A 14220-nucleotide genomic window follows, 5' to 3' on the forward strand; every position below is an offset into this window, starting at 1 on the left:
GCTTCGCAGGCTGAGCTTGGAGCTTGATTACTATGTACCCTTGATCCTTTACTCTTGTTTTTTGTGTGTGTGTGTCTATATATATATATATATATATATATATATATATATATATTTACGTTCCTTCGTATGCAAGCTTTCCGTTTACGTGAGCGTTTCACCCTTTGTTCAAAATCTTTCTTCAAAGGCTCCTAGTTACAAACCCTTTTCAAACTATATTGTATATATATAATTCCGTTGCTAGTATAGTTCCAAACTAACTAACAACACTCAATCAAAGTTTTAATATGGTTGTCACATGTACAAACCCCAATAAAATAACCGAGAGTATTTAAACCTCGGGTCGTCTCACAAGAAATATCAATGAAATGCTCAATTATTGGCTATGAAGAAACAAGGGGGGTTTGATTTGATGATTGACAAGAAAAGTAAATAACAAGAAAGTAAATGACAATTAACTAATAAAGGAAAGGAAAAGAACTCTTGGCTAAGGCATGGAAATTGAGATCACCATCCTTGTCTAACAACCTTATATTGACAATTATGAGGGACCAACCGATCAAGTCTACTTCTATACTTGAAGTAAGTCAAATATGCTTGATCAACATCAACCCATAAGTCCCAACCTAGCTACTAATTAACTTAGTAGTAGGCTAGTGTTAATGGGTATCAATTTGACCACTAGGGGTTCTCAAATCACCAATTTAATTAGACCCAATGACTCAAGGTCACCTAACTCTCTTAGGCTAGGCCAAGAGTAAAGGAAACTACTCAATAACTAGTGTAAATATTTTATCAAACACCTAGTGTGCAATAAAAATAAACATCACAAAATGCAAGAATTAATGAAACCCATAACTCACACAAACAAGAAATCAACAATATCAATTAAGATAAACATAAAAAGACATGGAAACATAAAATTGCCTTAAAAAAAACTAGAAATCCACAAGAGTTCATAAAAGTAAAAATGGAAAAATAAGAAAATTAACAAGGAAAGCTAAGAAGATTGAGATAATAGAACAATAAAATATAAAGAGAGTTAAATTAAAAACAAGAATTAATTCTAAGAAAATTTGACCTAAACTACCCTAAATTCTAGAGAGAAGGGAGAGCTTCTCTCTCTAGAATTCTAACCTAGAACATGATGAAAACTCTCTATGACTACTTCTCCCCATATTCCCTTACAATTCTTGGGTTCAAAAGCATCAGAAATGAGTTGGATTTGGGCCTCTTTCAGCACAAAAATCGCCCCTAGCATATTGCTTTTAAGTTGGTCACGTGTCGCTTGTCACGCGTACGCATGGGTCACGCGTACGCATCACTGGCAACTTTCCTTGTCATGCGTACGCGTCGGTCATGCGTACGCGTGGGCCACGTATACGCATCGCTGGACAGATTACCAAAATCCCATTTCTTCATGAATTCTCCATTTTTGCATGCTTTTTCTTCATTTCTTCAACCCAATCTTTGCCTTCTAAACCTGAAATCATTTAACAAACATATCAAGGCATCGAATGGAATTAAAGTGAATTAAATTTAGTAATTTTAGGGCCTAAAAAGCATGTTTTCACTTTTAAGCACAAATTAGGAGAAATTCACAAAACCATGATATTTCATTGAATAAATATGAGATAAGTTGATAAAATCCCCTGAATTTAACACAAGATAAACCACAAAATTGGAGTTTATCAAATCTCCCCACACTTAAACTAAGCATGTCCTCATGCTAAACCAAGAAAGACTAGAAATGGGGTATGAATATTTATTCAATGCAAATAAACTATATGAACCTATCTAATGTATGCAACTAAATGCAAGATGCTTCTACCTACTTGGTTAAAAGTAAATCAATCTTCAAGAACATATATGAACAAGTAGGGCTAAGGTCATATGACGTTTCATAAACTCTACCAATTCAAATATAAAAAATGAGGTATATACAAATTTGCAAAAAAAAAGCTCGTGAAAGTAGGGAACAAGGAATTGAGCATTGAACCCTCACCGGAAGTGTATCCGCTCTAGTCGCTCAAGTGTATAAGGTTGATTCACTCAATTCCCCTCTAATCATGGTTTCCAAGATTTGTTTTTCATCTAACAATCAACAATTATTCAATGCATGCATACATTTATCATGAGGACTTTTCATAAAGTTGTAATGGGGCTAGGGTCAAGGTAGGTATTCCGAGGGTTACCTAAAACTGAAGGTCGATCTCGGATGAGATCTGCTGTGGTGGCTGGAGCTGTCGTGTCTGACTTGTTGACTTTTGGTGGTGCTGCTGATCCTTGATCACCGGAGGGTGGTGGTACCTACAAGAAACTCCGATGCTTAAGTTAGCATGGGCTTTAAGAAGGTATTTTATGTAGAATCAGAGTATGAGTTATACCTGAGTGCTCCAGCGTATTTATAGTGGTATGGACTGACCTTTCTAGATAAGATAAGTTAGTTATCTTATCTTATCTTTGAGTGAAGTCATCTTATCTTTTAGGCCAACCTCCTTCGGAGTGGGCTGTGTCCCTCTGTTTGGGCCTACTTGGGCCTTTATAGTGATTTGTCCAAGCTCTTTAAGGAGAGGTTGGGTGCGATCCAACCTGAAGAGGTCGGTCACTTTTGTCTTCGGTCAACCTGGGCTGCGTAACTCGACCCAGGGTATGAACAGTACCCCTACTTGAGCTCGACTTTTACCTTTTAATGTCGTGTCTTTAGACTTCAACCCTTTTTGAGTAGTCGAGCTCGAGCATTTTGCCTTTTAGTCAATCTCTGTATAACTCCTGCTGGACTCCTTGAATGCGAAGCGTTTTTCTTGTTTCCTTGTTAATTACAGCGCGCGTTGCACTTTCTTGGGAACGTGCGAGGGTTAAATGCTCATTAATTCCTTTCGCCGTTTTCCTTTTTTCCCTCTTTCATCTCTTATTTTGAATTTCAAAGAATCATTTTACAGTTTCTTCCTCCCTTTCTTTTCGCTCTTTGCTCATTGTTTTCTGATTTCTCCTTGCTTGCACGCCCTCATGCTTTCTATCTTCTTTGCTCGAGAGCGTTTTACTGGTGCAAATTTCGATCGTTGCCTCTTCCTTCGCGCTCGTTTCCTCTTTATTTGCAGGTTGGTATTTCTTCCTTCGTATTTCAATGGTAGCCTTTATACTGCATGTCTGCGAAGTTTTTGGTTTTCACCAAGTCTGTTTTGAAAAGCTTGACCCTTTCCGCCAAAGATTGTATCTTTTTATTTTTGATAAATGCTACGATTCCCTTTACATGCTTCTGTTTGAGGAAAATGCGTTCTTTTTGGTGATCTTGCTTTCCGTAGAGTTTTTGTTTGTCGCTGTTTCTGTCTTTTTTCTCCCTTGCATGATATCTTTTTATACAAAGTTTTAGCCTTTGTTGAACAATTGGTAGGGAGGAGATTGTAGCTTTGATGATTTTTGCATGGTCTGTTGATGATGGTGGTTTTCTTGCTGTTTGTATGGAGTGACATTACCAGAAAAAGAGTTGAACTTTTTTATATTTTCTTATTTAGGGTATAGACTGTCGAGTTCCCTTTCCTGAATTCTTGCCTTGTTATTGCCTCCAAAGGGTTCCCCTGGACTTTAATGTGAGTCCTGGGGTTTCCCTTTTACCGCCCTATCTGGCGCTTGATGTTTTGCTGTTATTATCTGAGTTGTTTCTTTATTTGCCCGAGTTGTTTGGTAGTAACCCAATTTTTCTTTTTCTTACTGTAGGAATAGTTAACCTATGTCTTCTCGCAAAAATATTGTTGAAATATCTACCAAGATTCCTGAAGGCATGTCTGACTGGCTGGAATTTATAGTCCTAATGTGTGTTACAGTGGCTGACCCTGAATACTCTGTGAGACTTAGGAGGTCTTATAGGGTTTGTAGTAATAGGGACGAGGAGAAGAAGTATGAATTGGTGTCGCCTAACCCGGAGGAGAGGGTTAGCTTTCCATCCCTAACTCAGGGAGAACGACCCTTTTTCTATGCCTATGACTATTTCTTTAGTTTGTTAAACATCACTATCCCTTTTACTGCTTTTGAATTCGACCTGTTGTGGTCTTGTAACGTAGCCCCTTCCTAGCTTCATCCGAATTCCTGGCCTTTCATTAGGATTTTTCAACTACTGTGTCAAGAGTTGGGTGTCCGACCTTTCATATCTCTCTTCCTTTATCTGTTCGTGTTGACCAAACCTGGAGTAGCCAAGAAAAAGGCTTCTTGGGTCTCGTTCCAAGCTACCCAGGGAAAGAAGGTGTTCTCTATGTATGATGAATCTTTTCGGGACTTTAAGAATTACTACTTTAAAGTCCGAGTTATTGAAGACATCCACCCTTTCTTTTTAGATGAAAATAACGAGCCAACTTTTCCTTTGTATTGGCAAAAAGATGTAGTTACTACTAAGTATTCTTAGGAGAGCCTGAATGAGACTGAACAGGCTTTTGTGAGTGTGTTAGAGGAGAATTGGGGAGAGCCTCCTCATCTTGATACGAAGAAGTTTTTAGGAGATCCTTCCCTCCTTCGTGCTGAACTGGGTAGTGGGCAACCTCTTTTCTGTAGTTTCGTACTTTGTTATTGAATTTTACTCCTTTTTGTTTGTGACTTGTTTTATTGGTTTCTATTTTCAGAGATGGTGAAATCTACGGACACCATGAAACACTTTCCTAGGGCTAAGAAAGCAACAGCTGCTCAAAACATCTCGGCAAAGGCTTCTGGAGAAGGATCTTCTCAAGTTCCCTCGACGAAGCCAACTTCAGACACTTCTGGATCGAGGAAGATCATTCCAAGTCCCCAGGTTCGTGTGGTTCCTTCCGACCCTATCCAACCGACCTCTGGTGCTGCCTCTGCTCCTACTTCTGGTCCTCTTCCAAAAAGGCAAAAGACTGTTGATTCCTACGGCTTGAATGCCCCTGATTTTGACGTCATGGGGTTTGTTGACAATCAGATTGCTCCTTATGGCCATCTTCCAATGGACGATGTGTCCATCCTTTGCTACTTGGATTTCATTACCAGCAATAGTGTTTGGATGGCCTATATGGGTGCAGCCTTGTTTTGTACTGTCCAGGGTTTTCCAGTCCATGCAATTAAGGCTTTTCTGGAGGATGCTAAATCGGAGTTTGATAGAATCAAGGGGTTGAAAGATGAGCTTGATGCTACGGTAATTAAGATGGAGTTAGATCTAGAGAAGGAGAAGTCCCGAGCTACCATGGTTGAGGCAGCTATGAATTTGGAGGAGGAAACAGCGAAGAAACACATGGAGAGCTACACCCGCACATATGGCGAGCTGTTAGAGATCAGGGAAAGGCTTCAATCTGCTCATGCTGATTATGCCGAGCTTCAGTGTCACCTGGTGGGTAGTGTGACTGATGCTTATGAGAACTTGAAGGCTCAAGTCTGGGTTTTTGCCCCTGATCTCGACCTGACTCTCTTCAGTTTGGATAATGTGGTGGAGGATGGCAAGATAGTGCCTGCTCCTAATGATGAGGATGAAAGTCCTCCCCTTGTGCCGCCAGGTAAAACTGTAGCTACTTCAGCCTCTTCCGCCCCCTCTGAGGTCGACCAGCCAGAATCCGATCCTGACGTGCAGATCTTAACTCGTCCCGATGGAACTGTTGATGCTGTCCCGCTCGTGACTGCTCCTCCTACTTCAGCCAAGGATGCCGCTACTGGGAAGCATTTGGACCCCTTATGGTTTCTGTATATTTACATAGTCCGGCCTGTGGACTTTTGAAATTTTATTATTTTTTGCAACTTTTTGTGGTGGATGACTTTTCTGATACTTTGGTTGCTTCTATGCTAACCTTATTTTGGAAAGACAAAACACTTTTGAACTCTAAGGCTGCCCCTTAGGTGGCCTTTTGAGTTTTTAATGTTTTTTGATGGATATGCTTCTCTGATATGTTGATCATATATTTTGCAACCTTTGCAAATCTTTATAGAGGGTTGGTACTTTACTGTCCGACCTCTTTTTGATCATTTCTTGTTTTGTCTATCTTCTGTTTGGGCGGGGTGATCCTTGGGGCCATCTTATCCGATAACTTTTTAGTGTTCTCGTAGAACCTTTTTAGTTAGTCCGAACAATTTTGGTGGAGTTGTGGATTTTTGGGCTAAGCCGTGTCCCTTTTAGCACACGCTTTTCATTCGTCCGACTTCTCTTGTCGGTCCTTCTTAAGTTTTCGTTGGTCCAACTTCTCTTGTCGGTCCTTCTTTAGCTTTCGTTGGTCCGACTTCTCTTGTCGGTCTTTCTTTAGCTTTCGTTGGTCCGACTTCTCTTGTTGGTCCTTCTTAGGTTTTTTGTTGGTCCGACTTCTCTTGTCGGTCCAAGCTAAGTTATTTTTAGTAGTCCATTTTTAGTCAGACATCGTCAGGCCACTTTTTATGGATTACTTTTTATAACTTCTTACATCAATTTGTTTTTATTGCTTTTACCTTGCCGACCTCTTTGTAATCGGACGATGAATTTAGTTTTCACCTTGCCGATCTTGTTATAATCGGGCGATGAAATTTTGCGCTCAGATTAATGCATCTTGGTAGGAAAACTTTTTAGAGAATCTGAAAATTTTTATTTAAATAGAAAAGAGGCATATAGACAAGAATATATACATATGAGTGCTTACCCTTCTAAATCGGACAATTTTGTAGATCTTGGTTTGGCGCCAGGAAAAGGTTTGCACCTTGACCTAATATCTTTATTACTTTCTAACTATAGTACCTTCTTAGGTTACAGGCATGCCATGACCTTGGTAGCTCTCGTCCCTTGAGGTTGGACACCTTGTAGTAGCCCTTTTCCCAGTACCTCTACGACTCGGTAAGGTCCTTTCCAGTTAGCTGCTAGCTTCCCTTCTCCTGATCGACCTGTTCCGATGTCATTTCGGATTAGGATGAGATCATTGTTGGCGAAGCTTCGCTGAACTACTCTCTGATTATACCTCGAAGTCATTCGATGCTTTAACGCTTCCTCTCTAATCCGAGCTCTTTCTCGGACTTCTGGAAGTAGGTCGAGCTTTTCCCTTTGATTTTGGGAGTTGTCCTCTTCATTGTAGAGGATCATTCTGGGGGATCCTTCCTCTATCTCCACTGGGATCATTGCCTCTATTCCGTAAGCAAGTCGGAAGGGTGATTCTCCTGTGGTGGAGTGCGGAGTTGTCCGATATGCCCATAGGACTTATGGGAGCTCTTCGGCCCAAGCTCCTTTTGTGTCCTGTAGTCTCCATTTTAACCCAGCTAGTATGACTTTGTTGGCAGCTTCTGCCTATCCGTTGGCTTGTGGGTGTTCTACGGATGTGAATTGGTGATTTATTTTCAAGTCCGCTACCAAGTTCCTGAAACCTGTATCAGTGAATTGAATGCCATTATCTGTGGTGATGGAGTAAGGGACCCCGAACCTTGTAATAATGTTCCTGTATAGGAATTTTTGACTTCTTTGAGTGGTGGCATTAGTTAGGGGCTCTGCCTCAATCCATTTTGTGAAATAGTCTACCCCTACAATGAGGAACTTGACTTGTCCCGACCCTTGGGGAAAGGGTCCGAGGAGGTCGAGTCCCGACTTTGCAAACGGCCAAGGTGATGTTGCACTGATGAGCTCTTCTGGTGGAGCGATGTGGAAGTTAGCATGCTTCTGACATGGTGAGCATGTCTTGACAAACTCTGTTGCTTTTTTTTGTAAGGTCGGCCAGAAGAATCCAGCTCGGAGTACCTTTTTGGAGAGAGCTCGTGCCCCGAGATGGTTACCACACATACCATTGTGTATTTCTTCTAGAAATTCCTTTTTGTTGGAGGTCGGCACACACTTTAGGAGGGGTGTTGAAATCCTTCTCCTATATAAGATGTTGCCTACTATGGTGTAGTGCTGTGCTTCTCATACTAGTCTTTTTGCCTCCTTTTTGTCTGTGGGAAGTGTCTCCGTCTTGAGGTAGTTAATTATGGGGGTCATTCACCTTTGATCCTTACCTGATATGGTTAAGACCTTTTCTTCCTCTGAGATTGATGGGCTTTGCAGTGTTTCTTGGATGAGGCTTCTATTATTGCCCCCTGGTTTGGTGCTGGCTAGTTTTGAGAGTGCATCAGCTCGAGCATTTTGTTTCCGAGGTATATGTTGGACCTCATATTCCCTGAGTTGTCTGAGCTATTCTCTAGTCTTGTCCAGATACTTTTTCATGGTGGGATCCTTAGCTTGGTAGCTCCCTTCTATTTGTGAGGTAACTACTTGTGAATCGCTGAAGATGGTGAGCTTTTGAACCCCTACCTCTTTAGCCAGCCTCAAACCAGCCAGTAATGCCTCGTATTCAGCTTGATTATTTAAAGCAGGGAATTCAAACTTTAGTGAGATTTCGATTTGGGTTCCCTGATCGCTTTCTATTATCACACCTGCGCCACTCCCAGTTTTGTTTGAAGAGCTGTCCACGTAGATATTCCATTTTGTGGGATTTTCTGGGGTATCAGTGTACTCGGCGATGAAGTCGGCTAAATACTGTGATTTGATGGCGGTCTGAGCTTCGTATTACAGATCAAATTCAGACAACTCGACTTCCCACTGCAGGATTCTTCTAGCTAAGTCTGTCTTCTGTAGGATGCCTTTTATGGGCTGGTTGGTCTGAATCTAGATAGTGTGCGCTTGAAAGTATGGGCGGAGTCATCAAGAGGTGAGTATGAGTGCGTAGGCGAACTTTTCTATCCTTTGATAGTTTAGTTTGGCCCCTTGTAAAGCTTTGCTAATAAAGTAGATGGGTTGCTGCCCACCTTCGTCTTTTCTGACTAGTGCTGAAGCGATTGCCCGATTTCCCACTGCGAGGTATAATATGAGTACTTCTCCTTCTCATGGTCGGGTAAGAATGGGTGGTTGCCCCAAGAATTTTTTGAAATCTTGGAAGGCTTGCTCACACTTTGTTGTCCATTCAAACCTCTTTCCTTTCCTTAATGTGGCGTAAAAGGGGAAAGATCTGATGGCTGACCCGACTAGAAACCTGGACAGGGCTGCAAGTCTTCCGTTGAGCTGTTGCACTTCTTTGACACAGACCAGACTTTTCATGTCGAGTATAGCCTGACATTTATCTAGGTTCGCCTCAATTCCTCTTTGCGTGAGCATGAAGCCCAAGAATTTGCCAGCTTCCACCGCAAAGGTGCATTTTGCGGGATTAAGTCGCATTCCATGCTTTTTGATGGTGTCAAACACTTTGGTGAGGTCGGGTAACAAGGATTCCTCACTTTGTGTTTTTACCGGCATATCGTCTCCGTAAATCTCCATTAATTTTCCAATGTGATCTACAAAGACCTTGTTCATCAACCTTTGGTAGGTAGCTCCTGTGTTTTTGAGCCCGAATGGCATGACGATATAGCAGTAATTTGCTTTTGGGGTTAGGAACGAGGTCTTTTCTTGATCGGGTGGATACATCGGGATTTGATTGTATCTTGAATAAGCATCCATGAAGGAGAGGTACTTGTATCCGGAAGATGCATCCACTAGAGCGTCTATACTTGGGAGTGGATAAGGATCTTTTGGGCAGGCTTTATTGAGGTCGGTGTAGTCAGTGCACATCTGCCATTTCCCGTTTGACTCTTTTACCAAGACAACGTTGGCTAGCCATAGTGGGTATTTGACCTCCCTTATGAATCCTGCCTTCAGTAAGGCTTGTACCTGTTCTTCAACAGCTTGGGACTTTTCTGGTCCGAGCTTCCTTCGCTTCTGCTGCACTGGCCGAGATCATGGGTATACCGCCAGTTTGTGGCATATTAGTTTGGGATCTATGCCTGGCATGTCTGCGGCCTTCCATGCAAAGAGGTTAGCGTTATCCTTTAGAAACTGTATCATAGACTCTGGTGCACGAAATTGTGATCTCTGGTAATGGCGCCAAAAACTTGGTGCTCTAATCTCAATTCATAATTTGTCACAACTTCGATACAACTGACCAGCAAGTGCACTGGGTCGTCCAAGTAATAAACCTTACGTGAGTAAGGGTCGATCCCACGGAGATTGTTGGTATGAAGCAAGCTATGGTCACCTTGTAAATCTCAGTCAGGCGGATATAAAATAGTTATGGAGTTTTCGAAAATAAATAATAAACTAAGGATAGAAGCACTTATGTAATTCATTGGTGAGAATTTCAGATAAGCGTGTAGAGATGCTTTCGTTCCTCTGAATCTCTGCTTTCCCGCTGCCTTCATCCAATCAGTCTTACTCCTTTCCATGGCTGGCTTTATGCAAGGGCATCACCGTTGTCAATGGTTACATCCCCTCCTCTTGTGAAAATGGTCTAAATGCTCTGTCACAGCACGGCTAATCATCTGAGGTTCCCGATCATGCTGGAATAGGATTCACCATCTTTTTGCGTTTGTCACTACGCCCAGCAATCGCGAATTTGAAGCTCGTCACAGTCATTCAATCCCTGACAAGGTTTAGACTTTCCGGATTCTCATGAATGCCGCCATCAATCTAGCTTACACCACAAAGATTCTGATTAAGAGATCTAAGAGATACTCATTCAATCGAAGGTAGAACGGAAGTGGTTGTCAGGCACGCGTTCATAGGGAATGATGATGATTGTCACGTTCATCACATTCAGGTTGAAGTGCAAATGAATATCTTAGAAGCGGGATAAGTTGAACTGAATAGAAAAACAGTAGTACTTTGCATTAATCTTTGAGGAACAGCAGAGCTCCACACCTTAATCTATAGAATGTAGAAACTCTACCGTTGAAAATACATAAGTGAAAGGTCCAGGCATGGCCGAATGGCTAACCCCCAAAACGTGATCTAAGATAGCATACAACTGATCAAAGATGTCAAATACAATAGTAAAAAGTCCTATTTATACTAAACTAGTTACTAGGGTTTACAGAAGTAAGTAATTGATGCATAAATCCACTTCCGGGGCCCACTTGGTGTGTGCTTGGGCTGAGCTTGAATGTTCCACGTGCAGAGGCTCTTTCTGGAGTTGAACGCCAGCTTTTGTGCCAGTTTGGGCGTTGAACTCCACTTTGCAACTTGTTTCTGGCGCTGGACGCCAGAATTGGGCAGAGAGCTGGCGTTGAACGCCAGTTTGCGTTATCTAAACTTGGGCAAAGTATGGACTATTATATATTTCTGGAAAGCCCTAGATGTCTACTTTCCAACTCAATTGGAAGCGCGCCATTTTGAGTTCTGTAGCTCCAGAAAATCCATTTTGAGTGCAGGGAGGTCAGAATCCAACAGCATCAGCAGTCCTTCTTCAACCTCTGAATCTGATTTTTGCTCAAGTCCCTCAATTTCAGCCAGAAAATATCTGAAATCACAGAAAAACATACAAACTCATAGTAAAGTCCAGAAATGTGAATTTAACATAAAAACTAATGAAAACATCCCTAAAAGTAACCAGATTCTACTAAAAACATACTAAAAACAATGCCAAAAAGCGTATAAATTATCCGCTCATCACAACACCAAACTTAAATTGTTGCTTGTCCCCAAGCAACTGAAAATCAAATAGGATAAAAAGAAGAGAATATACTATAAATTCCAAACTATCAATGAAACATAGCTCCAATTAAATGAGCGGGACTTATAGCTTTTTGCCTCTTGAATAGTTTTGGCATCTCACTTTATCCATTGAAGTTCAGAATGATTGGCATCTATAGGAACTCAGAGTTCAGATAGTGTTATTGATTCTCCTAGTTTAGTATGATGATTCTTGAACACAGCTATTTTATGAGTCTTGGCCGTGGCCCTAAGCACTTTGTTTTCCAGTATTACCACCGGATACATAAATGCCACAGACACATAATTGGGTGAACCTTTTCAGATTGTGACTCAGCTTTGCTAAAGTCCCCAATTAGAGGTGTCCAGGGTTCTTAAGCACACTCTTTTTTTGCTTTGGACCTTGACTTTAACCGCTCAGTCTCAAGTTTTCACTTGACACCTACACGCCACAAGCACATGGTTAGGGACAACTTGGTTTAGCCGCTTAGGCCAGGATTTTATTCCTTTAGGCCCTCCTATCCACTGATGCTCAAAGCCTTGGGATCCTTTTTATTTGCCCTTGCCTTTTGGTTTTAAGGGTTATTGGCTTTTTGCTCTTGCCTCTTAGTTTTAAGAGCTTTTGGCTTTTTCTGCTTGCTTTTGCTCTCTCTTTTTTTTTTTTCGCCTATTCTTTTTTTTTTTGCAAGCTTTGTTCTTTGCTGCTTTTTCTTGCTTCAAGAATCATTTTTATGATTTTTCAGATTATCAAATAACATGTCTCCTTGTCATCATTCTTTCAAGAGCCAACATATTTAACATTCTTAAACAACAACTTCAAAAGACATATGCACTGTTCAAGCATTCATTCAGAAAACAAGAAGCATTGTCACCATATCAATATAATTAAACTAAGTTCAAGGATAAATTCAAAACTCATGTACTTCTTGTTCTTTTGAATTAAAACATTTTTCATTTAAGAGAGGTGATGGATTCATAGGACATTCATAACTTTAAGACAATGTTACTAAATACTAATGATCATGTAATAAGACACAAACATAGATAGACACTTAATTATAGAGAAAACGAAAAACAGAGAATGTAAGAACAAGGAATGAGTCCACCTTAGTGATGGTGGCGTTTCCTTCTTGAGGAACCAATGATGTCCTTGAGCTCTTCAATGTCTCTTCCTTGTCTTTGTTGCTCCTCCCTCATTGCTTTTTGATCTTCTCTAATTTCATGAAGGATGATGGAGTGCTCTTGATGTTCCACCCTTAATTGTCCCATGTTGGAACTTAATTCTCCTAGGGAGGTGTTGATTTGCTCCCAAAAATTCTGTGGAGGAAAGTGCATCCCTTGAGGTATCTCAGGGATTTCTTGATGATGAGCTTCTTCATGTGCCTGTTGAGATCCATGAATGTGCTCTCTTGTTTGCTCCATCCTTTTCTTAGTGATGGGCTTGTGAGATGAATTTTTCCATCTCCCATGGCTCAGAGGTGGAAGCAATTGTCTTCCCTTTCCTCTTTCTTGAGGTTTCTCTGGCCTTAGGTGCCATTAATGGTAATGGAAAAATAAAAAGCTTATGCTTTTACCACACCAAACTTAGAATATTGCTCGCCCTCGAGCAAGAGAAGAAAGAATAGATGAAGAAGAAGAAGATATGGAGGAGATAGAGGGATGTGTGTATGGATGTGAGTGGTGAATGGAAAACAGAAGGGATGACCACGAATGGAGAGAGAGAGGGTGAGGTGGGTGGGGATCTTGTGAGATTCACAGATCCTGAGATGATCCTGTGGTGTCCACAGATCCTGAGGTGTCAAGGATTTACATTCCTGCACCCATTAGGCATGTAAAATGCCCTTGCACACAACTCTGGGTGTTCAGCGCCAGATTGGTGCTTGTTCTGGGCGTTCAATGCCAGCTCTTCTCCAGGGTGAAATTCTGGCGTTCAAACGCCCAGATGCTGCCCATTTTGGGTGTTCAGCGCCAGAACCATGCTCTGTTCTGGCGTTGAACGCCAGTCAGATGCTTCTTACTGGCGTTTAAACGCTAGTAAGGTCTTCCTCCAGGGTGTGAATTTTTTTCTACTGTTTTTGATTCCGTTTCCGATTTTTATATTTATTTTGTGACTCCACATGATCATGAACCTAATAAAACATGAAAAACAATGAAAATTAGATAAATAAACATTGGGTTGCCTCCCAACAAGCGCTTCTTTAATGTCAATAGTTTGACACTGGGCTCTCATGGAGCCTCACAGATGTGCAGAGCTTTGTTGAGACCTCCCAACACCAAACTTAGAGTTTGGATATGGGGGTTTGACACCAAACTTAGAGTTTGGTTGTGGCCTCCCAACACCAAACTTAGAGTTTGACTGTGGGGACTTTGGTTGACTCTGCTTTGAGAGAAGCTTTTTATGCTTCCTCTCCATGGATGCAGAGAGAGATCCTTGAGTTGTAAACACAAGGTTGTCCTCATTTATTTGAAGGATCAATTCTCCTCTGTCCACATCAATCACAGCTCTTGCTGTGGCTAGGAAAGGCCTTCCTAGGATGATGGATTCATCCTCTTCCTTTCCAGTATCCAGGACTATGAAATTAGCAGGGATGTAAAGGCCTTCAACCTTTACTAACACGTCCTCTACTTGTCCATAAGCCTGTTTTTTTGAATTGTCTGCCATCTCTAATGAGATTTTAGCAGCTTGCACCCCATAGATTCCCAGTTTCTCTATTACAGAGAGGGGCATGAGGTTTATCCCTGAACCAAGGTCACACAGAGTCTTTTCAAAGATCATGGTGCCTATG

Source organism: Arachis hypogaea, chromosome 11 (assembly GCF_003086295.3).
Source record: "Arachis hypogaea cultivar Tifrunner chromosome 11, arahy.Tifrunner.gnm2.J5K5, whole genome shotgun sequence".
NCBI lineage: Eukaryota > Viridiplantae > Streptophyta > Magnoliopsida > Fabales > Fabaceae > Arachis > Arachis hypogaea.